Source organism: Rattus norvegicus, chromosome 19, assembly GCF_021556685.1.
Source record: "Rattus norvegicus strain SHRSP/BbbUtx chromosome 19, alternate assembly SHRSP_T2T, whole genome shotgun sequence".
NCBI lineage: Eukaryota > Metazoa > Chordata > Mammalia > Rodentia > Muridae > Rattus > Rattus norvegicus.
Genome location: NC_141552.1, coordinates 71,584,030 through 71,605,881, shown reverse-complemented (window position 1 = coordinate 71,605,881; position 21,852 = coordinate 71,584,030). Strand labels below are relative to the sequence as shown.

Sequence of the window (21,852 nt, the reverse complement as noted above, 5' to 3'; positions counted from 1 at the left end):
TGAGAAGGTATGTATAGATCAGAAGTTGACATTGGGTGTCTTTCTCAATCTCTACCTCATCTATCTATCTATCTATCTATCTATCTATCTATCTATCTATCTATCTATCATCTATCTATCTATCTATTTGAGATAAGGTCTCTCACTAAACCTGGGAGTTTACCATTCCAGCTTGACTACATAGCCATCATGTTCCAGGTGTTGCTCTGTGTTGCCCTTCCACTAGGGGGTTTACAAATATGTTCTGCTACCATGCCTGACTTTTTCTACGGAAGCCAAGGAGCCGAACTCAGCTTGGAAAGCAAGAACTTTGCCTATTTAACCTTTCCCCTAGACCTCTCTGGCCTAGTAGACTAAGCTGTCTGAGTATCTAGCCCTGAGGGTCTGCCTGTCTGTCCTTCCAGCACTGCAGTTACAAGTGCATACTATAACATATGTTGTTTTCAAAACAGGGCTCTAGGGATTGAACTCGGGTTTTCTTAGTTACTTTTCGATTGCTGTGATAAAAACACCATGACCAAGGCAACTTATAAAGTAAAACCTTTAGTTCAGCTTACAGTTTCAGAGGGTTAAAGTCCACGATGGTGGGGTGAAGGCATGGCAGCAAGAGCTGCTGAGAGCTCTCACCTTGATCCAAGGGTAAGAAATACAGAGCACACTGGGAATGACAATAATCTTTTGAAAACTCAAAGCCCACCCCCCAGTGTAGCACCTCTTCCAACAAGGTCAAATTTTCTAATCCTTGACAAACATTTCCACCAATGGGAGTCAAGTATTCAAACATCTTTGCCTATGGGGGCCATTCTCATTCAAGTCCTTTGAAAGCAAAAAATTTACTTACGGGGCTATCTCCCCAGTCCATACTTTAAACATTTTTTTCAAAGTCCTCTTTTATTTTAAATAACCTTTTTCTTAAATTCAGCTTGAGATTGCAATATTTTGAAAAAATCATTTTTGAAAATATCAATTTTGAGTTTTACAAAAGAACTGCTGCCCAAATCTACATCTATTACTTCAGATTTTGCCTGATCTGAGGTGTTTATTGAACCTCTTTGCACTTCAATTTCCTCATCTTTCAGTCAAACAAGAACTATCTCTAAATAGTGGTGCAAAGAAAGAATGGAAAGTGGACAGAGAAATGACTCTGTTGATAAAATTCTTGCCTTACAATCCTGAGAACATGAGTTTGAGCCTTAGAACACACAGACACACAGACACACAGACACACACACAGACACACACACACACACACACACACACACACACACACACACACCGGGTGTGGTGGTATATGCTAGCAATCCCAGTTAGTACTGGGGTTTGCTGACCAGCCACCCTCATCTACCAAGTAAGTAAAAAGCCAGTAGAGGCCTCAGCTCAAAAAAGAGTGGGAAGGCTCCTGAGAAACAACAGGATGTTGTTCTCTGACCTCCATACACATATGCACACATACAGAGAAAACAAAAACAACAGTCACAAGCTCAGTATGTAAATGCCATTATGCCCATCTGTTGGTAAATGCTTTCTTCTGTGTTGAAATGATGCTCATAGACTCTTAGGAAGCTAGGGAGGTACCTAGACTTTGAATTGCCTGTCACATAGTGTGCAAGACTTTTAAAAAGAGCTGCATGGAATTCACACATACAAGGGAGAGGACGTAGCTCCCTGCACTCCAGCTGAGACCCAGTGAGAACTTTTGGGACACCTCCATCCTGGTGTCAGCTACAAAAGAGATTGGGAATGGAGCCTGTGTGTGAGAATGGCATCCCAGATGCCCCTAGACTTTGGACACAGTAACTGCATTTTTCTGTATTATTGGAAGAGATTCCATGTTAAGATTCCAACCGAAGCAATCACTTTCATTTATACACACTAGCCTAAGCCAGTGAAGGAAGAGATAAAGTCAAGCTAGGAATGCAGAAGGACAAACCTGGCTCACCCAGTCACCCTGCCTCACCATCTGCTGACAGAGTGGGTAGGCTGGGATTTTTATCGTCTATTTGTGTACCCAAACATGGCATGGATATGAACTGTTGAGCGAGTGCAGATGTGGTTTAGGCTGAGTAGGTGGTATAGATCTGCAGGACTGCACAGAAAGATGGCACGTCCTGTGGGGATGTTGACTGAAGCACAGCAGTTATGACGTTTCATACAGGAGTAGAACATTCATTCATCTGGCTCCTGGAAGATGGGGACTGTTGAAATGTGCAGCAAGAACACACCCAAAATGTTCTGGGATATCCAGAGTAAAAGCACACATCAAGGAAATCCCAAGGCTCTTATAGAATGAGTGATATCAAAATTAGTTTATCTGGAGCCAGGCTCATAGAAGAAAGTGGATGAGACCATTCATCACTGAGCTCTAAGTAGCAGCTGACGCCACCCATTACACTGAAGAAGAGGGATGTATATGCATGATACGGAGTCCATGTGGAGTCAGACAAGATTTCTCTGTCCACTTAGAAGCTGCTTCAACCATCTTTCCCCTAACCATACTGAAAAGGCTATTAATAGGGTTTAAGGCAACATTTCTAACTCCTACTTGTTACCAACCTCAAACCAACCCCTAACCAATTGGAACGTAGATAATACAGGAAGTAGCATACACAGGTTGTAGGCAGATTATTGTTTAAGTCATGCTGTCTTAAGCTTAATGTTGTGGGTGTGCATGCTTATGTGTGTGTGGATTCATATATGTGCAGATACGTGTGCTTGTAGAGGCCAGAGGAATTCACTTTGTAGGCTAGACTGACTGGAAGTCCTAGAAACTACCCGTCTGTCTCCTTATTTGGCACAACCATGACTGCTTCATATGGCTACTGGGGATCTGAAACCAGGTCCTCATTTTTCACAGGAAGAACTCTACTGACCGAGTCACACCCCAGCCTTTTATTTTTTGTTTTAAGACAGTATCAAGTGGTTAAGGTTACTGTCTTCAAGTCAGGACACAGTATCCTCTTCACTCCGTGCAGGACCTCATTTTATTTTTATCATTTATAGTATCTCTACACCCAGTACCCACTCATTACCTTCTTTTCAACATGTTTGATGTAATTTGGTTTTCTTAAGCATTAGTGAAAAATGAGTAGTATTTTGTGTGCATATTTTTAATTTGTGGAAAATATATTGTGTATCTTACTTTTTTTTTGCACTGAGGAATACATCCTTTTAAAGGTTCATCAATAATTTTATGGATGCTTCTAATTTATTGCTTCTAAATCCAACTTCTGCCCTTTCAATTACAAATAATTAATTTCCCAAAGCAAGGGGCAGACTTTAGTAGCATCATTCATAAATATTAATTAATCGATTAGCAGAATGTAAGCAGCATATTTAAGAAAGCATTTGTTAAACACTTTACATGTTCAGAGCTAGAAATACTAAAATAACAAATGTTGAAAACCCAAGCTCTAGAGACTTCCAGTCCAACAGGAGATCCACTCATGCAATATATCATAGCTTGGAGATTTATGAACAGTTATGGAAAGGATAAGAGTGAGGAGGTGCCACACGGAAGGGGGGCTTCCTGTTTTGTCTGGAGCCACTGAGCAAGATCTTGAGGTACAGTGCAAGAGAAATACCTTTTGGGGTTCCATAGAGTAAGAACGAGGGACAATCTGAGATGGACAGGAGTCTTCTGGGAAATAGGACCTTTGACAGTTCCTGAGTGGCTTGTCCTCCCACAGAGTCCCTGCCAAAAGCCACCTCCACCTACAGTGTCATCCTCACTGTCAACTTGATGGGTTTTTGAGTTAAGAATGGTGGTATATGCTTGGGAGACTGAGCCTAGAGGATCGTTACAAGTTCAAGGCTAGCCTGGACTACGTAGTGAAACTGTTTCATTAAAACAAACAAACAAACAAACAAACAAGCAAACAAAAAACAGTAACAACAAAAACTAACAAACAAAACCCACCAAAAAGCATACACACACACACACACACACACAAATAAATAAATAAATAAATAATACATACATACATACATACATACATACATACAAAAGTCAAACTCCATGAGTGGATCTGATATCATCTTTACCATGAGATCACATATAAGTGTGTCTAAGTGTGTTTCCAGAAGGAATTTCAGGTTAAGTGGTCACAGTGACAGAACACTGAGCCTCCCCTTTGACTTTCTGAGCTATATATATATAACAGGCCACTCACCATCCAACAGAAATTCAGCCTCAACCAGTTCACCAGCATGCCATTCCATATAGTGTGCTGTTATGTTAGTCAAACTACAAATTGGTGCAATCCATGACTCTTCATCATCGTCTTGATGTCGGAGACCCACACAGCCAGGAAACAATATAAACTGGAACTGGCAGGTTTGCTCTGCGCGGGCTGACGACCTTTGAGCAAAAGGAGAAAATGAAGCCACTTCTGGGTAAAGAAAAATACCTTCTTGGCTGAGTTTCCTGAACTTTGCCCCAGTTGTTATGCAAAAAGACTTTTCCTTGGGGAGACCTAAAACACAGGTCTACTCACCCCAGAGCCCATGACAGACCAAAGTACACTTGGTGAACCAATGAGTTTTCTTGGGGTTACTTATAGGAAAGCAGGTAAAGGCCACTTACTGGGGCAGAAATGACTCAAAGGCAGCTGTGTCACCAAAGGACACCCCAGCGTGGGTGACTGCTCACAAACCTGGGAACCTGGAGTACACTGTACAACCTGCGGACAGATCAACAGCTTGGAGAATGTCCTTAATAAATGGCTCTTGTCTAAATCTTTCACAGGGAGCTCTGCTAGATTCTGCTTCTTCCAGGCAGCTGGTCTGATTTGAGTCCTCTTTGCAGCTCAGTTCCATGAGTCTGAGTGGGATTCTCAGCCTTTATTACTTTCTTTGGCAGGGAAGGGGGCTAGTGAATCTGGTCAGTTTTAGGGACTTCCTGAAGCTATTTTGAGTTTTTTACTTTTCTGCTCAGGGAGCTTTCCTTCAGGATGGAAGATTTCAATTCTGGAAGAAATTACACAGCGTCAGTTGCATGAGCTGTACTTTGCTTCCTGCCTATCAGTCGTCTGAGGTTTTAACAAATCTTGACCATCAATCTCCCTTATTGTGAAGGATGGTTTCTTAATTATGTTTGAATAAAGCATACATTCCACAGTACACACACCTGAGAGCCTGTGGTTGGTTTACATAGTGGTAATTTGTTTGATATTGACAAATGTTAAATATGAATGTGGGGGCGAAGGAACCATCTGAAGGAAGATTCAGGGAGAGCTAGTGACTGATTAAAGGGGGGCATGAAATTGACTAAATCAGTCTGCAGAGAGAACTCAATCATTAAAGTACTTGCCTAGAAGCATTAGAAGTTTGAGTTAAAGCCCCAGCACCCATGAGAAAAAGTTGGAGTTGATGGCATACCCCTGTAACACTAGCACTTAGGCAGATCAAGATGGGGTCTTGGGGCTCAGGAGCCAGATAGCCTGGCCTATTGCCTCAGTTCCATGTCAGTGAAAGAGTGTCTTCAAAAGAAAAAGTTAGCAGTGCCTGAGGCTGATGTCTACACACCACACACCCGTGCAAACATACCACCACCACCACCACACACACGGGGTCACACACACGGTCACACACACATATACATATACACACAAAATAAAAAGAAATTGGCCAAATATTTTGTTGGATTTATTTTGGCTCAGTTTGAGACAATGCAGTCCAGGGAATCCCTTATCTACATGTTCCTTATCTACAATCTAGAAATACAGCCCACCACAGAGGAGAAGCCATGCTGGTTGGAGAGTGAGGTAGTTGGTCACATGACATCCATATCAGGAAGCACAGCTTGATGAATGCTGGTACTCAGCTTATTCACTCTGGACCCCCACATCAGAGAATGCTGCTCAAATCCAGAGTTCCTCTTTCCCCCTCAGTTAAACCTCTCTGGAAACGGACATGTCTAGAAGTTTGTTTCCATGATGATTCTAAACCCCGTCAAATTGACAATTAGAATTCATCATCACTTTAGGCAAACGCTCTATGACTGAACCTGGAAAAAAAAATTGTAAAAGGTAATACTGACAGTGGTGTAAAACGCATCGAAGATCATGTGAGAGCTGTGTGCCTTGTACATCTTTCCATTTCAGAGTTGGTTTTGGTGCCCTTTAATGTGCCCCCAGCATTCTGCCACAGCAACACAGATGCCTCGCTCTGTGGAAATCTGTTTTATCTGATCGCCAGAAAAGTGGCATATGCACTCCCCAAATATATATTTTATTAATCAGATGAAGGAGATCCCCCTGCTAAAGTTGTCTTAATAGACTGCTAAAATTAGAAGGTGCTAATCTTGGCATATGCAGCTACAGGGAGAAGTGTTTGAAGACTGGATGTTTGGGGAGGACACGGGTTTGAGCTCGTTCTCCACGCATCCTCTCGGCGTCACAGCTCATTTGGTCACGGAATTGTGAGGGAATGTAAATTTGGGGGTTTCCCATGTGTGGCATTGTTTTTTGCGATCCTGTGCTTAGCTAAAAATGCTTCTCTTAGCAATCCTGAGCCTGGTGACGCGTGGTTCATTTGGAAAGAGAATAAAGGACAAATTCTGCTGCCCGCCTGTGCGACAGGCTTCACCAACTAATTAAATCCACAGCGCTTTCTGGCCTTATGGAGACTTCGTGCAATCCAGTCTGGAATCTTGTCACATCCAGAAGATCTGTTGCTGTCCAGGTTTCCATGGCAGCTAAATTTTTTCCTCTCTGTGAAATTATCCTCAGCCCCTGGTGTCGGTTAGCCACATAAGTGGGTGTATTATCAGCTTAATGAAGGGACCCTTTCGGCAGGCGTCTTCCTGTGCTGTCAGGTAAGTGGTTTACTGCATGCTGCGGTGTGTTTTCTTATTCCCGGGGTTCCACCTGGAGATGTCACGCAAAGTCGGGTGGTTATGTGGCAGAGAACATCCCGCTGCCCCTGAAGAATAAGAACCACCTCTTTCCTCTACTGTGCAAATCCTAGACTCTACACACAAGGGGCAGCTTCATGGCCACTGACTGACACATGATTGCTATTGTCTGCCATGGATTCCTTTCTCACACCCATGGCTTTGACAGGGCATTCTTTGGGATGAGTTTGAAGCTCTAATGATTAACCTGTGTTTATTCACTTCCAATGGAGCTGTGACTACAGTTAGCCCTGTGTCAACATGGCTGCTGTGTGTGTGTTTTTTTTTTTTTTTTTCCTTTCTGGCATTGTTCTTCATTTGAATCAGAAGAAGAAATCAGCAATGAACTCTTGGAATCTGTTCTCTGCCTCTAAGGTACCTCTTCACTCTTGCCATTTCCCCCATGAGGTGAGGTCTCAGATGCTATCTGGATACCAGGCAATGGCCACCAGAAGATCGATACCATGTGCCAGCATTAGTCTTCACTCTAAGTATAGGCTTTTAATACCTAACCACAGTCGATTGCAAGTTTACTCTTCAAGATTAGAGGCAACAATACCCACCAGAGATACCCAGTGATGGAAAAAAAATGTGTGTGTGTATGTATGTGTGCAGGCTAGAGCTGAATGTTGGGTATATTCCTTCATTGTTCTCCACCTCATTGTTTTTTTCAAACAAGGACTCTCAATGAACCTGAAACTGGGAATGAACCCTGGTGGCTCCAAGGGCCCTCCTGTTTCTACCTGCTAGTCCTAGAGTTATTTCAGTGTGCATCCAGTTTTACACGGATGTTGAGGATCCATGTGCTTGCACAGCAGCAACCATTTCACTGACTGAGCTGTCTCAAGACCTACTCACCTAAAAGACAGTTTTGATGGAATCTTAAACATGTCACGTGAACCTATAACAAAAAGAAACATAGATATACACAGCTAACGTAGGAAAACGAGAACCATGGCTTTGTTATTGTTGTTGTTGTTAGCTTTAAAAATGTCAAGTCTAGGTTTGTGATTATCAACGGCAACTCTTCTCACACTTTTCCTCAGAGGCATCTCAGAGCTGCAGAGCCAGGTTCTTAGGTGGAGACGATCAGCTGCTTAGTCATCACCCTGACCAACAGCTCTGCACTGTGACCTGGGTTGAGTGTATGGATATGTATGCTTTAAATCGCACACAAAAGACACAACTGTGATCTATTAAGCAAGTCATTCCAGTAAAATGATTTATTTTCTTCCTCCCTAAACCACATCCCGAGTAGAGATCTGTGGCCTGGGTTGAACTTTCTGCAATTCCATCCTACAGCGGAGGTGGAACAGGTACCGTGAAGCTTACTCCGTTCCTGAATTTCAGTTTTGTTAAGTATATATATATATATCCTGTACGATGAAAGAAACTAAAAATAAAAGGAGGGAAACCCAACAACAAAGAGAGGATACCAACCAGCTCTCTCCTCTACTCAAGGTGAAATTCAAGAAGCAAGCATAGCATGTAATAGTGTAATAGCAGGTATATTTTCCCAGGAATGGCCATAGACAAAGCATCTGTGTGCATTCCATTTTCTTCCTGTCCCGAATATTTCTCTCCTGTCCCTTCTTCTGATTTTCAGGTTAGAAGGTGAGGGGTGATGCAATTTTTATACACAGACTCCAACACACCAGTTATGCAAAGTGAAAGCCAAGCTGAAATGACCTAAATGTGGCTGTTTAATAATTCCATTTATTGTGTTCTGGTTTTAAGTGAAGACTTGGGATGTTCCTTGTTTCCATGTGCCAGGTGGCCTGGCTTCAGGCTTAGGCACATCCATGAGTGGGGCTTCTCCCACAGTGAAGTCATCCCTGCTATCCATCTCCAGTTGTCTATAAATAGCATCACTTTGAGGATTGTTGAAATAATTTGTTGCTATAATTATAGTGACATTTCTAGCATGTTACAATCATATAAAATGGCAGGAATAAAGGGATGCTATTTTTGACTAATTTATTTTTCTTCTGGTTCCATTTGTGTTTCGTGCAGTGGAAGAAAAGGTTAGGAACACAAGTATTTACAGAAGGATCCGTGCTTGAATAGGAGAGAAGAATGGCACTGAAAATCAAGAGACATTCCCCAAGAAGAAAGGGAGCTGGAGACTTTGAAGTTGACACGGTTTCAGCAGAAAGGAGAAAAGAGCAGGAAGTAAAGTCCCCAAAGTACAATTCTCCACAAACACGAGAAGTGAAGACGCATGATGACAATGTTCCAGCTGCTGGCTACCCAGACCAAAGTCATTTTAATTTGTCATAGGCTTTTACATTTTCAACAATAGTATGCTAGCCTGGAGTGACAAATGTCTACCAAGAAATGTCTAAGATGTCGGTTCTGTGAGAATCTCTGAGAAAGATAGTTTATTCTGAGTTGGTGTTTTCAAACATTTAGCCCATGCCAACTTAACCCAATCAGGGTCTAGTGAGAGGCCAGCATCGGCTGGTGAGTAATAGCACAGTTTGCGGACCCTGCCGAGCTGATCATCACTTTCAAGCCTTACCAAGATGCCAAGGGTGGGGCTGGAGAATCTAGCTCAGTTTCGAGCACTGATGGGTTTGATCCCCATCAGTGTATTACTGTGGTGTATTGATGTACATGTGTGATTCGTGCCTGCAAGTAGGAGATGAAGGCAAGAAAATCAGAAATTCAGGTCATCTTCAATTACATAGTGAGTTTGAGGCCAACCTGGGCTACATGAGAACCTGTCTAAAAACCAACAACAACAAAAAAAATGTGCTAAAGAGTAAGAAGCACACAGGGTCAACACAAGCTATTCCAGCTGGGAAAATTGTGGGTGTCTGTGAGTTTATTTTGGGTACAACTCCTCTCTTTTTTCTAAGCGCTTAGTGGTGTGATCTACTCTTATGATCTGGCCAATGACAGCAGCAAATTGGGATTGGTTCTATACGTCTTTCTCATCCCTGTACAGGATTAACATTTCATAGAATTTTGTGTATTCTTTTCCCAATAACTGAATAGCCCCAAAGATGGAGATTTGCCCAAACTCAACATCTTCCAGGTTCTTGGCCTAGCCAGGCATGGTACAAACTCAATGAATGAGATCTGGAACAGGAGGATTATAGATGAATCTGACACTGTGACTTGCAAGTTTTGTAAGCCTATGCAAGTTTTCCTCTTTTTGGAGTCTTAGATTATTTTTTTTAACTAAAAAATGTTTGGTTTGGCCTAGAAGCTCTCTAAGTCCCCCCCCCACACACACACACACAACTCCAGTCCTAGGCTATATAAACAGAGTATCTGACAAGTGATCTTCCAGCATCCTGGTCCTAAGACCTGTCTTCTTAGTCTCACTGTGCAGTATAATGTTCCCTGGATTCAGCCATGTTGGCCAGAGGTGGACCCTGGAGACTTCCTAGAATGAGCTCACTGCTTCTGCTTGTCCTCTGTTACTAGACATGAGACATGCCAATCAGAATCTTCTTGCACGTGCTGTGACTTGTGGGCAATGGGCAGAAAGGCATTTATATAGTCAAGCAGAAAGACCAAGTAGAAACTTCTGGCAATTCCCACTCAATGTTGAAGCTCAAGACACCTTTGACCTTGTGTCCCATAAGTGGCTTAGAGTCTAGGAATAAACTTTCTATCCTTTTCTGGATGGCATGCAAATCTAATTAGTTTTCTTATTTGCAGTGAAAACCCCAGGTAATATGTAACCCCTGTCAATATTAGGCTTTGTTTTAAGGGAGTCTCATTCTCCCAGTTTGGCCTACAACTTACCATGGAGCCAAAGATTATCTTGATTCACTACCCCCAATCCCACTCTGCCTTCACCTCTGGGTACTGGGATCATAGTCCCTCACTGCCTCTCTTGGCTTATGTGGAGCTGGAACCCAGGGTTTTTGCATACTCTACTACTGAGCTACCCTGTCAATAATTAAATGACTGGATAGATTGTTCACATGGCGTCTCCTAGAATCTTCTAGTCCACATTCATAGAAACCCCAGGCAGTGACCACTAGCCCTTTTCCCAGGAGCAAATACCAAATCAAAGTCATCTTTGTTTTTCTACCCAGGGGAACCCTATCAAGAGGGGCATATAGACAGCCTCTGACCCTGTGCATAAATATTTCATCCATACACAGATGTGCTAGACAGCTTGGCCCCACCTGCTCTGGACCTGCACTGTAGTCCAAGAACACTGGCAAAACTCAGCATTTTCTGTACCCGTCCCAGACTCCCGCACTCCAGGGATGCCACCTCTCCAAGGGACATCAGTGCAAACCTCTGTCTATGCTGGGGCTCCTCCGAGCTGCCCCATCTTCTTGTCACGCACATCCTGACTTCATATTTCCTTTTTTGATCTCATTGAGAAACAAGAAATTGGGTTACAAGCGACCTAATTCCATTTGCTCCTTATTCCTCAGAAATCTGAGTCCCGGGGAGGGAGTGTAATGGAGGGAGTCTGAAGACAGGGAGGCTATGGTGACTGTGCCATTTTGAAGTTTCTGTTCCCCCTTATTTGCAAATCTAGAAGCAAACCGACAGGATTTTTCTGGGATACTGTCTCCCTCCCAGAAGGGAAGTATTGTTTTCTCAAGTCCTACTAGGCATACTCTTGGTGGGAGGGGTCTAGGCTTGCTCAGACATGGACTTTCTCTCAGTTTCGTGGTAGTGGTAGATGCATTAAAAGTACCAATGAAATCAACTTTAAACAAGAGGCACCCCACATGCAGGAGACATAAACTTTTAACCTGGAAAGACTTTTAATTCCTATGCCTTTTTTTCTACTTCCCCCTCCATTGGCAGCATCACGAGTAGATGAGTAGGATCATTTTTTTCTCTTTAACATTGGTAATTATTTTTTTCCTTCATCCATATGTTCATATAAAGTTTTTCCTTTATGCTCAATCTCAACTTTCATTTAATCTTGCAAGAAATTAGAATTCTTGACGTCCCCCACCTACCCTCTGTGTATGTATGGGTGTGTGTGTATGTGTGTGTTTAGCTTGCCTGGGTGCACATGTATAAATGTGTGTATCTGTGTGTCTGTGTCCAAGCACACAAAGGTCAACCTTGAGTATCTTTCTTTAGGGAGTTGTTTCTTCTTTGAGACAATGTCTCCTACTAGCTGTCCTGGCTCAACTTGACCCAAACTAGAGTCATCAGAGAGGAGGGAGCCTGAATTGAGAAAATGCTTCTGTAAGATTGGGGTTTAGGCAAGCCAGTGGGGCACATTTTCTTAATTAGTGACCACAGGGTGAGGGCTCAGCCCATTGTGGTTAGGGCCACCTGTGGAATGGTGGTCCTGGGTTCAATGAGAAACTCAACTGAGCAAGCCATAGAGAGCATGTTAGCCAGTAAGCAGTACTTCTCCATGGCTTCTGCATCAGCTCCTGACTCTTGCTGTGTTTTAGTTTGTTCCTGTACTGACTTCCTTCAGTGACAGACTATAGATGCAGAAGTAAACATCAGATAAACCGTTTCTTCCCCAGCTTGCTTTTGATCATAGTGTTTCATCATAGCTATCCAAACTAAGGCACTAGCCTAAAGCTTGCTGAGTAGGCTAGGCTGACTGTCAAGCCCACTTCAGGAATCCTCCTACTGGTAGTGCCAGGTTTACAGATACATGTCATGACACCTGGCATTTTACTTGGGTTCCAGGGATCAGACTCAGGTTCTCAGTTTGCAAGGAAGCACTTTCCTGACTGAACTATATCCTCGGCCATCGAAGGTTCTTTTAGACTAACTCTCCTGTAGTTGTCCCGAACTTTGCTCTGTGACTAATTTTTCCTGAGCCACAGACAAAGGAGCACGGTTGAGTGGTTGTCAGGACTCTGAGGCGAATGTGAGGACTCTATAAAGTTATTTCATTTTCAATGTTGCTGATTTTATTTTACTTTGGTAGTGCTGGAGATTGACCCCAGGGCCTCCTGCATATAGAGCAAACAGTACCAATGAGCCATTCCCCTGGCCTGATGTTGCTGTATTCCAGGCTAGTCATCACAAGGTGGACTGACATAGTATATGGGCATGTCAGGCTTCCTGGGAGTGATTGCTTGAAGTGCTAGAGAGAGGGGGTCAGGGTACAGGATTAGGGGAGGTGCCCACTGGAATGTGCAGTGATCAGTGGAGGAGGAGGCAAGGAGCGATTTCCTTATCTTTAATACCAACACTGGGGCAGGCTGTTGGGAATAACACCACAGAAGACATTAGCAAACCATGTGTACTGCAACTTTTCCGAGCCTCACTACTCACTTCTACTCACCCTTGCCAACTTCCTCCTTCCACCCCAGTCCCTGGGAGCTGATGTCACACCATAGAGAGACAGAAAATGCTGCACTCGTGCGGGTAGAGCTCTCAGTTTGCTAAAACAAAATTAAAGATCACCCAGGTTCAAGCATCGTCTAGATGATGAGCACTTCCACTGCGGCTTCGAGAGAGAGAGAGCAGCTTCACTGCTTTCTTGAAAACAAGCCAAAAGGTCGTTGGGTTTCTACAGCTTTCATAACGGAGGATTTTATGATCTTCTAAGGAGCAGTCTGACGAAATGCAAGACTTGTGGTTCAGATAAAAATGCCATTCTTTGTTAAGATCTTTGGGCTTACTTCTCATGCTTTCATTTTTAAATTCAGAACTCATTTCTTTGAGCTTAGTCTTTACTAATTTGCTTCCTTTATGGCCCCAAACCCATATTGTTTGCCCTTGAAGTGGCCATTCTTTTATTCTGGGTGATCTCAGCCTGTTGTTTCTCCCTAACTTTTGCCAGAGCTTTTGGGGACAGATGCACTTAGTCTTGGCAATCACTGAGTCTTTCTATCCTTTGCAGTTTCATCTTGTCTGGAACTGGCAGGAAAGGGAGGGCATCACTGTGCTGCTGAATACAGAATTTGGCTTCCCTTGGGAGGGGGGGGTCACTGTTTGGAGGGACTATGCAAACAGCTGGAGAACACTCCAAGCCTTTCTGACATGGCTGAAGATGACTTTTGACATAGAGGTCTGGCAGTCTGCTGGCAGGGATCCTTGATTAAAGCATCTTCTCAGTGCTTTAAAGAAGGTTTTCTCCTCCTCTTCTTCCTCCTCCTCTTCTTCTTCCTCCTCCCTTTCCTCCTCCCCTTCTTTCTCTTCCCTGCCCCCCAATTGCTTCAAATGAAACCCAGGGTCTTATAACATGCTGGCAAATGTCCTACTATTAAGTTTTGCCCTCAGCCTAATTCTCCTCTTTGACTCACTGTAAACGCTGTGCTAATATTACAAACTAAGCCCCTTTCTTTGCTGTGCTCTATGCCAGTAAGTAAAGCAATGAGCTTGAGAAAAGAAAGTTTGTTCATCACCTGGTTATATTAAGCAAGGTTCTCTAGAGGTACGAAATTGATGGAATATTATTACAAAGGGGACTTATTGGATTGGCTTACATACTATAGCTTGGGCACTCCAACAACTGTGATCTGTACACTAGAAAGGCTGAGAATCTGGTAGCTGCTTACCTCAAGAGGTAGACACCCCAGCAGTCCCACTCTCTCCCTGGCCTGGGGAATTGCTGGTCTTCTGTCCTTTCAGGAGGTTGAAGAAGCTGGTTCTGATGCCAGGGAAGGACAGCAGCAACAGAACATGTGCTCTCACTAGCAAGGGGAAGCTGGGGAAGCAGTGGTTTCTCACGCTGACCTTTGCATACATGGGTCTCTGGGCAACTCTGCAGGACAGTCTTTCACAGTGTTGTTAATATGTCCAAAAATACCCTCATAGATCTGCCCAGATGTTTTTCTCTTAGTTGATCTCAGATCCAGTCAAGTTGACAACTGAGATTAATCATCAGATCGGAGTAGTGTTAGGACTGGAGACAGGGGTCCTTGAGGACAGGGTTTGGTGATATATAACAAGAGCAGCAGAATGGCCTTCTTCTGCTTCAGGTATGGAGGAAAGGTGATCAGGCTGGACACTTACAGCAGTTGGTGCTGGTGTGATCTGTGTCTACTGCTCTTTATAGAACGTACACTCAAAAAAAAAAAAAATAACCATGTCTTTGGGTGAGTTTGAAGACTCCATAAAGGTCACCATTCCACATATCTTCAGGCCTAAATAGACAGTTGCTGCTGTTCTTTAAGCCCATGAAAACGGACCTAAGCAGCTGTTATCATCATCACAAACCAGAGGTGTTATCACCAATAAACCAACAGAGCTAGTGCGGGTGACTGATACTCAGCCTTGTGACCTCCATAAGTTAAAAGTGGTTGGGGAAATGGTTCAGCTGGTAAAACACTTGTGTAAACGTCAAATCCAGAGTTTGGGTCTCCAAAATCCGTGTATAAGCTGTGCGGGTGGTCCTCTTGAAATTCCAGTGCTTGGTAGGTGGAAACAGGTGGTCCTTCAAGTAGGCTGGCTAGCCAGACTAACCTAAACTGAAAATTCATTGTATAGCAAGAGGACCTGCGCGCACCTGTGTGTATAGTGCATATATATGTGTGTATGTATATATAGTGCATATGTATTCGTGTTTGTGTGTATACGTGCATGTATATATAGTACATATGTCTGTGTGTATGTATATGTATGTGTATTATGTATATATAGGGCATATGTATGTGTGTATGTATATGTATGTGTATTATGTATATATAGGGCATATGTATGTGTTTGTCTATATGTATGTGTGTATGATGGAAGGTGATGGAGAAAGACAGTATCAGCATGCCCTTCACATACACACTGCTCCCATACACGGGTGAATAGACATGTACACATGCATGTTCACATAGGAGAGGGGAAGAAAGAGAACTGAGACTACTGCTCAGTGCAGAGCATGTACCTAGCATAATTGACTATAGACAATCTCCAGTACATCAAAATAAATAAAAACTCATAAATAAAAATAACTAAAAGCAAGAAACTGAGAGACAGTGGAAGAACAGAGTTTTCCAGCTGTTCTCAAGTTTTACTAGTGTCCACTCTGATGTGAGGAGACATTCACACCACTGCTTGCCATGCCCAGGATCACCACAAATGCCTTCCTTTACTGTGGCACAATACTAAGAGGAAAAGAGGGCCACCAACAGAAGGGTGCCTCCTGGGGTCACACATGTGGTTACTACCCACAGAGCAGCCAGGAGGAGAGGAGGCTTAGCTTATACTAACCCCTCTGGGAAGGAGGGAAGGGACATCCTCTGAAGCAGGAAGTGGGGCAGATGGCCAGCTGGGAATATCCAAGAATGAAGTTAAGCAAGCCAGAACCCAAGGGTCAACCATGCTTGGGACAGGAGTGTGGATTTGGGCAGGCTGATAGACAGGAGTGTGTATGGGTGGTGCTTGGGACAGGAGTATAAAGGTATAAAGTATAAAGTATAAAGTATAAAGGAGTATAAAGGAATATGGAGTGGCTAGGTTTGGGAAAGAAGTATAAATGGAGACTACTAGGCATTGGTCATAAACAAGAGACTGGGCATTCTTGGGGAGTTAGGACTTCTTTGTACCCACACAATGTGGGACAGAGCTTAGGTGGTTGTAGGGCCTCTACTCCCTGTTTTGCCCACAGGTAGCAGTGATTGAGGGCAGTGGGGCATGAGGTATTCTCTTCTGGAAGAAGCACAAAGCCAATGACCCTGTTCAAGCCCATGTGTGTGTCTAGATATATGTGTGACTGTGAATGCATGTGCATATGTATATGTGTATGTGTGCATACTTGTGTGTATATGTGTATTTAAGTTTACATGTGCATGTGTGCATGTGTAGCATGAAGAGTATCCCTGTTCTCACAGCTTCTTTATCAGAAAACATCTGGGGTTTAGGAACAGCCCCAGATGATAAAGGTTGTGCTGCATATGTGGTCAGTGTCTGGAACTCATGTGTAGAGCTATAGTGGTGGTACATGCTTGTAATCTACAGACCATGGAGGTAGAGACAGGCTAGTCCCTAGGGCTCACTGCTTAGATAGTCTAGGTGACTCAGTGAGCTCCAGGTTCCAGGTTCTAATGAGAGAGCTTGTTTCAAAATTTAAGTGTGTGGTACCTGAGTGTTTTGGTAAAAATAAAACAGGTGCAAACCAGTTCCTGTGTGTACCCTTGCAGTCACGATCTCCCTAGTTCCAGCTCCGGTGCGCTATTGGAACTAGCACTAATTTATCTCAGCAGCTCCATGTTGCCGCCAAAGTACTCTTTGAATCAGGTGGGTAGCCACCACCTGTTCCATACAGAGACCACCTATCTCGTGGCTGTCTTACTGTGGACTCTATTCACATTCCCAGCATCTACCTTTTGGTCCCAGAGGCGGCTACCCTTTGGTAACTCTCTGCCACTGCTCTGTTTACATTCCCAACATCCGCCTCCTAATAACCCGTTAATTCAAGATTCAACAAACTACAACCCAACAATCAGATTTATATGTTAAATTCTCAATCCACAATACATCCACACAATAAATTTACAACCAATAGATAAGGATATAAACTGCCCACCTAGATAAGATAAATTTGCCTACAGAAATCAGTCCCAACTACCTTAGCAATTCAAGACCACTGGGATCTGGGTCATCTTCCTCTGTCTCCATCTTGACTCTCCTCCCTTCGCCTTCTCTCCCACCTTACAAAAACTTTGTTCCCACCTTATTTGCTTTACTGTCCAATCATGGCCTTGACCATGGCTGGTGCCAGCCCTCACCTGCACATAGACATCAACCTACACCTGAACACACACACACACACACACACACACACACACACGCAGAGAGAGAGAGAGAGAGAGAGACAGAGAGACAGAGACAGAGAAAAAGAGAGAGAACCAAAACACACAAACAAACAAAAACAAAGACAATAACAGAAACAAAAACAAACCAAACAAAAAAAACAAGAAAACAAACCTCCAAATCCCAGCTCTATTCATATTCTCAGTTCAACCTGTGTAAGTGCATGGACATCATGTGACCAAGTAGAAAAAAAAAACCTAGGTCACTGGGTACATCTTGCTTTTCACTCTCTTGCTTAGCATCCATTAATGAAGAAGGAGGGCAGCCCAGGCACCTGCTCAACACCCGAAGGTCAACTAAAGGGTCTAATAGAATGCTAACCTCAGTCATCTTTGATTTAGTGAGGGAAAGAAACACCGACCCCTTTTCTGCTGTTAAATAATGATAATATATGCCCTAAAAACTCATTACAACCATAATCATGAATAGCTAGTGATTTAGAATTTGAGTTAAATAGTTAGGCTGCTACATTTGTGCTCTTTGGGTGTTTGAATATAATTATTTGAGGATTAAATTGAGAGACATCGATCAGTCCCAGGAATAAATAGCAGGCTTGCTTGCAAAGCCCAAATTGGAAGGGAGAAATGAGAGTTTGCAGAGAAGATGTCTGTTGTCTGAATGAATGAATAAGAAGCAGATACTCTGCACCTAATTACAGAAAGGCTTCAGGAAAGGAATTGATTAGGGTTTTCAAGAAGATACCTGAGTAATGAAAGGTGATTTTAGGAAATGGTTTTGTTTTTGTTTCACCTTTAATGGACTCTAAGACTGGAGAAGAGGTTTATTAAAGGAGCAAAGACGATAACTATAATTATATCATTTAGCAATCTCAATTTGGACAAAAGCTGGCAATAGGATAGCTTTCTTGGGATAAAAGGAGTATGGAAGCCCAGTTCAACACTACCTCGCATGGCACATACATTAGATTCAGACAAACCCATTACACCATCCTTGCTTGCTGATAGACAGGTCCCCAGAAGTTTATACCACACCTGGAAAAATGGAATTTATCACAAGAGCTAAACAAATCAGCAGCCTGTCACTTTGTACTGAGGGTAACCTTAAAGCAAGGGCATTGCGTATAGTTATACCTCCAGGTCAGTTGACTGTACATATTTTTGAAAAAAGATAAATCCTTTCAATTAATTTTTTTACAGTGTAAATCTGTTTCAAGTGGCTTAATCTAGACCCTAGAGTCTGATTTTTAATGTGCTTCTGTTGAGGGTTTCAGGACACGTGGTTTGGAGTACTTTTGCCCGAAACTACGAGCTGAGCTGTTATCTCTGTGTAAAGCAAGGTGAACAGAAACATTCACACAAAGGTGTTCTGAAGCTCCCACTGAAGTCAAACTGGAGAAGGCAAGTCTGTGAAGCCAGGAGAGCAGCAAGTAAGGGTGTGTATTCAACGGTTCTCTGGCTTTGGGCTCACAGCCAGTAAGTAGACTATCCTCATGAATCTATTGGGGTGGGAATGTGGGGAAAGTGCAGGGCTCTCTCAATCCTCAAAGACCCCAAAAGACAAAGAAAATTCAAACCAGTAAATAGTTTCATGGCACACAGGAGACAATCCCAATCCACACACTCTTACAGTTTCATAAACCAGCAAATACAGGCCAGCATGTTGTTTTATAACATTGTGGAGCAATGTGTCACACAAATTACCTCTAGGCTCAGGCCAAGAAGAGCTTTCAGGAAACCAATGCATCTCCTGCCCTTTCCCCACATTGGGCTTACATTCTCCCTGTCTGCAACTACCCAGAGGAAACAACCATTTTACCCAAAATATGACTGTAAAGTAAGGACGGGGCTCAGGACAGGATTCAGCAAGGTAGGAGAAGGGCCAGTGGTCACAGCCTTTCCTCGGCTGAGGCCATAAACTTGACAAGGCTTTGAAGTCCTGGGCTGGATTGGCAAATTATATTTCAAAGGAGTGTGAGGATATGATTAGGAAGATCGGTGTGTGAAAACAGCACCTGGGGCTCTGATTGGGGACACGGAAGAAAGTGTGCAGAGGATTTAGGGGTGGCAAAATCTGGCTTGTGTGGGTGCCTGTGCACAGGTTGCAAATGCACTTAGAAGTCAAAGTGGGACCTTGGTATTCCTCAGGTGCTGCCCATCTTGTGTTTTGAGACAGGGTCTCTGATTGGCCTGCAACTTGCTTGCCAGCAAGCCCCAGCATTGGAATTACAAGTGTGTACCGCCACACCTGGGTTTTAATGTAGGTTATAGGGACCAACTCCAACACCTCATCTTGTGCTTCAAGCATTTTATCCACTGAGCCATCTAACTATCGCTAAATGTTAAGGTGTTTGTTTGAGGTGTATGTTAGGTTTATTCTGCTACTTCACCAGAATCATTAGCTCTTGTCAAGAAGTCACCCATCCGTGCCTTCCCCATCCTTCATCCTTTACCCCCCTTCTCGCAAATCCACCCCCATACCCTTGCATATATTGCCCCCCAAACCTCCCCATGCTGGCAGGGCATAAACTACTTATTGCCCCTTACGCTGCAACATTGCTTGAATGGGTAATCCAAAGAAATCTGAGACCCAGGCAATGCCTTCAAAGATGTTACAGTCTCCTTAACATGATAAGAATAACAGACTACTGCAAACACAAAACTACCCAACTTGGGAAGATAAATTCAAGACCTCGTAGAAGAGAGGTTGTGATGTGGTCTGGGTCAGTAAGGGTAACCTGGAGTTTCAGAAGCTGGAGGATGGGGCAATGTCCAGGAGGGAACCCAGGAAGAGTCAGGACTGAGGCTGGCAGGAACAAAGACAGCCAACAGGATCAGGACAGAAACAGATGGGATTTGGGAGTGGCTCCCATGCCAAAGCAGGAACCATTTTGTGCTGGACCAAATGCTGACAGGTGTGTCCACCCGGGAAACACTACATTACTGGTAGGGAGGGAACCTGGAGTGTTGGGATGTTGAGGGCTAGTGTTAAGTAGAAAATAGAGACCAACTGAGTCTCGAATCTAGGGAAATTTAGGAAAAGAGGGCATGGGAATGATTATTTAGAATCTTCCATGGTCCAATTGTAGTGACTTAATTAAGTGACTTACTCAATGAAGGGCAACGTGTAAATCAAGAATTCCTGGGACAGAATTTAAGAAGAGGCCTTGAAGACAAAGTGTCAGGGTCAAAGTCTCAGATGGGACACTTCCTCTTTTTTATTTTTCTTCCTACCTTCTTTGTATGCTCAGGCGAAAGTATGTGTGCGCATGTGCGTGTGTTTTTGTGAGTGTGTGTGTGTGTGTGTGTGTGTGTGTGTGTGTGTGTATGCTTGAGTAGTGCATGCATGCATGTGTGTTTCATTTAACAAGACAGTTTGTTGGCCCATTTGAGATGGTATTACAGAAATGAAGTAAGAGGTAGGTTCTAAAGACTGTACAATAAGCAGGACTTAGTGATCGTGTGGAAGACAGGGAAAGGGGGACACTAAGGATGACAGTAAAGCTCTTCCCCATTTCTAAAGCTTTCTCTCTCAAGGACAAACGCCTCTTAGAAGCACACACTTGTTAATCTAAAACCAGATCTTAACCAGCCACAGGCTGAACACAATGTTCTGGGATGAGCTTGTCATTTTGAGATGACTGTGGATTCCTAGGCAGTTTGCTGTAAGAACGAAGCAATCCCATTTACACCCAACCCCCTACTGTACTCCACAGGATTGAGAAATGAACACTGATGCCCTCCACAAGCCTTGTTCAGAACTTCATCTTCTATGTTCAGAGCTTACTTGCTTGTGTGTACACTGAATTCTGTGGAATTGTATCCCATGTGCACACTGGTGTGGCCCCTCCCCCAGTCAAGATGGCAGGGCAGTCTCATAGCAAGGATACACCACTGGGGAGTCTGTAGCCGTGGCCACTCCCATTCCTTTCCTTGCTTTCTGGCTCTTGGCAGTATGCTTGTTTACTTGTTTGCTTTGACAGAGCCGGCTGGCAGACCTCAGGGTTTTCAGTATTTTAGGTAAATGCTCTACCACTGAGCTACACTCCCAATTCCCTCTTTCTTTAAAGTGTGATTTTTTTTTATGTCCATCATTTGATTATTACAGACATCTCCTGGGAATGGGGTCATGGCACATGTAAACTGGGATATTAGCTTTTTCATTTTGAACAATGCCCTGGCAAGCCATCAAACTTGTATGTGCACCAACAGTGTGGAGGAGTTTTCATTGTTGAATAGTAGTCCACTGTGTATATCTACCAAAGTTCACTTTAAACCTACCCTTTGTAA

The 21,852-nt window shown here is 43.4% G+C and overlaps 2 long non-coding RNA genes across 3 annotated transcripts in view; one reads left to right on the top strand and one right to left on the bottom strand.

Annotated features, from left to right (window-relative positions):
- The window catches only part of LOC102548408 (uncharacterized), a 64,092-nt gene that overhangs the window by 28,600 nt on the left and 13,640 nt on the right, over positions 1 to 21,852 (bottom strand). Inside the window, exons 1-2 of one of the 2 annotated variants that reach the window (XR_015644270.1) lie at positions 14,359 to 14,455; positions 4,170 to 4,357 (exon numbers count right to left, since the gene is read on the bottom strand). This is a non-coding gene — a long non-coding RNA (uncharacterized LOC102548408). Of the gene's footprint in view, positions 1 to 4,169; positions 4,358 to 14,358; positions 14,456 to 21,852 lie in introns of those variants that run through there. The other variant, XR_015644271.1, reaches the window with a different exon arrangement.
- LOC120098511 (uncharacterized) lies at positions 8,120 to 9,687 on the top strand. Its single transcript, XR_015644274.1, has 2 exons — positions 8,120 to 8,208; positions 8,906 to 9,687. It is a non-coding gene; the product is annotated as an uncharacterized LOC120098511 (long non-coding RNA).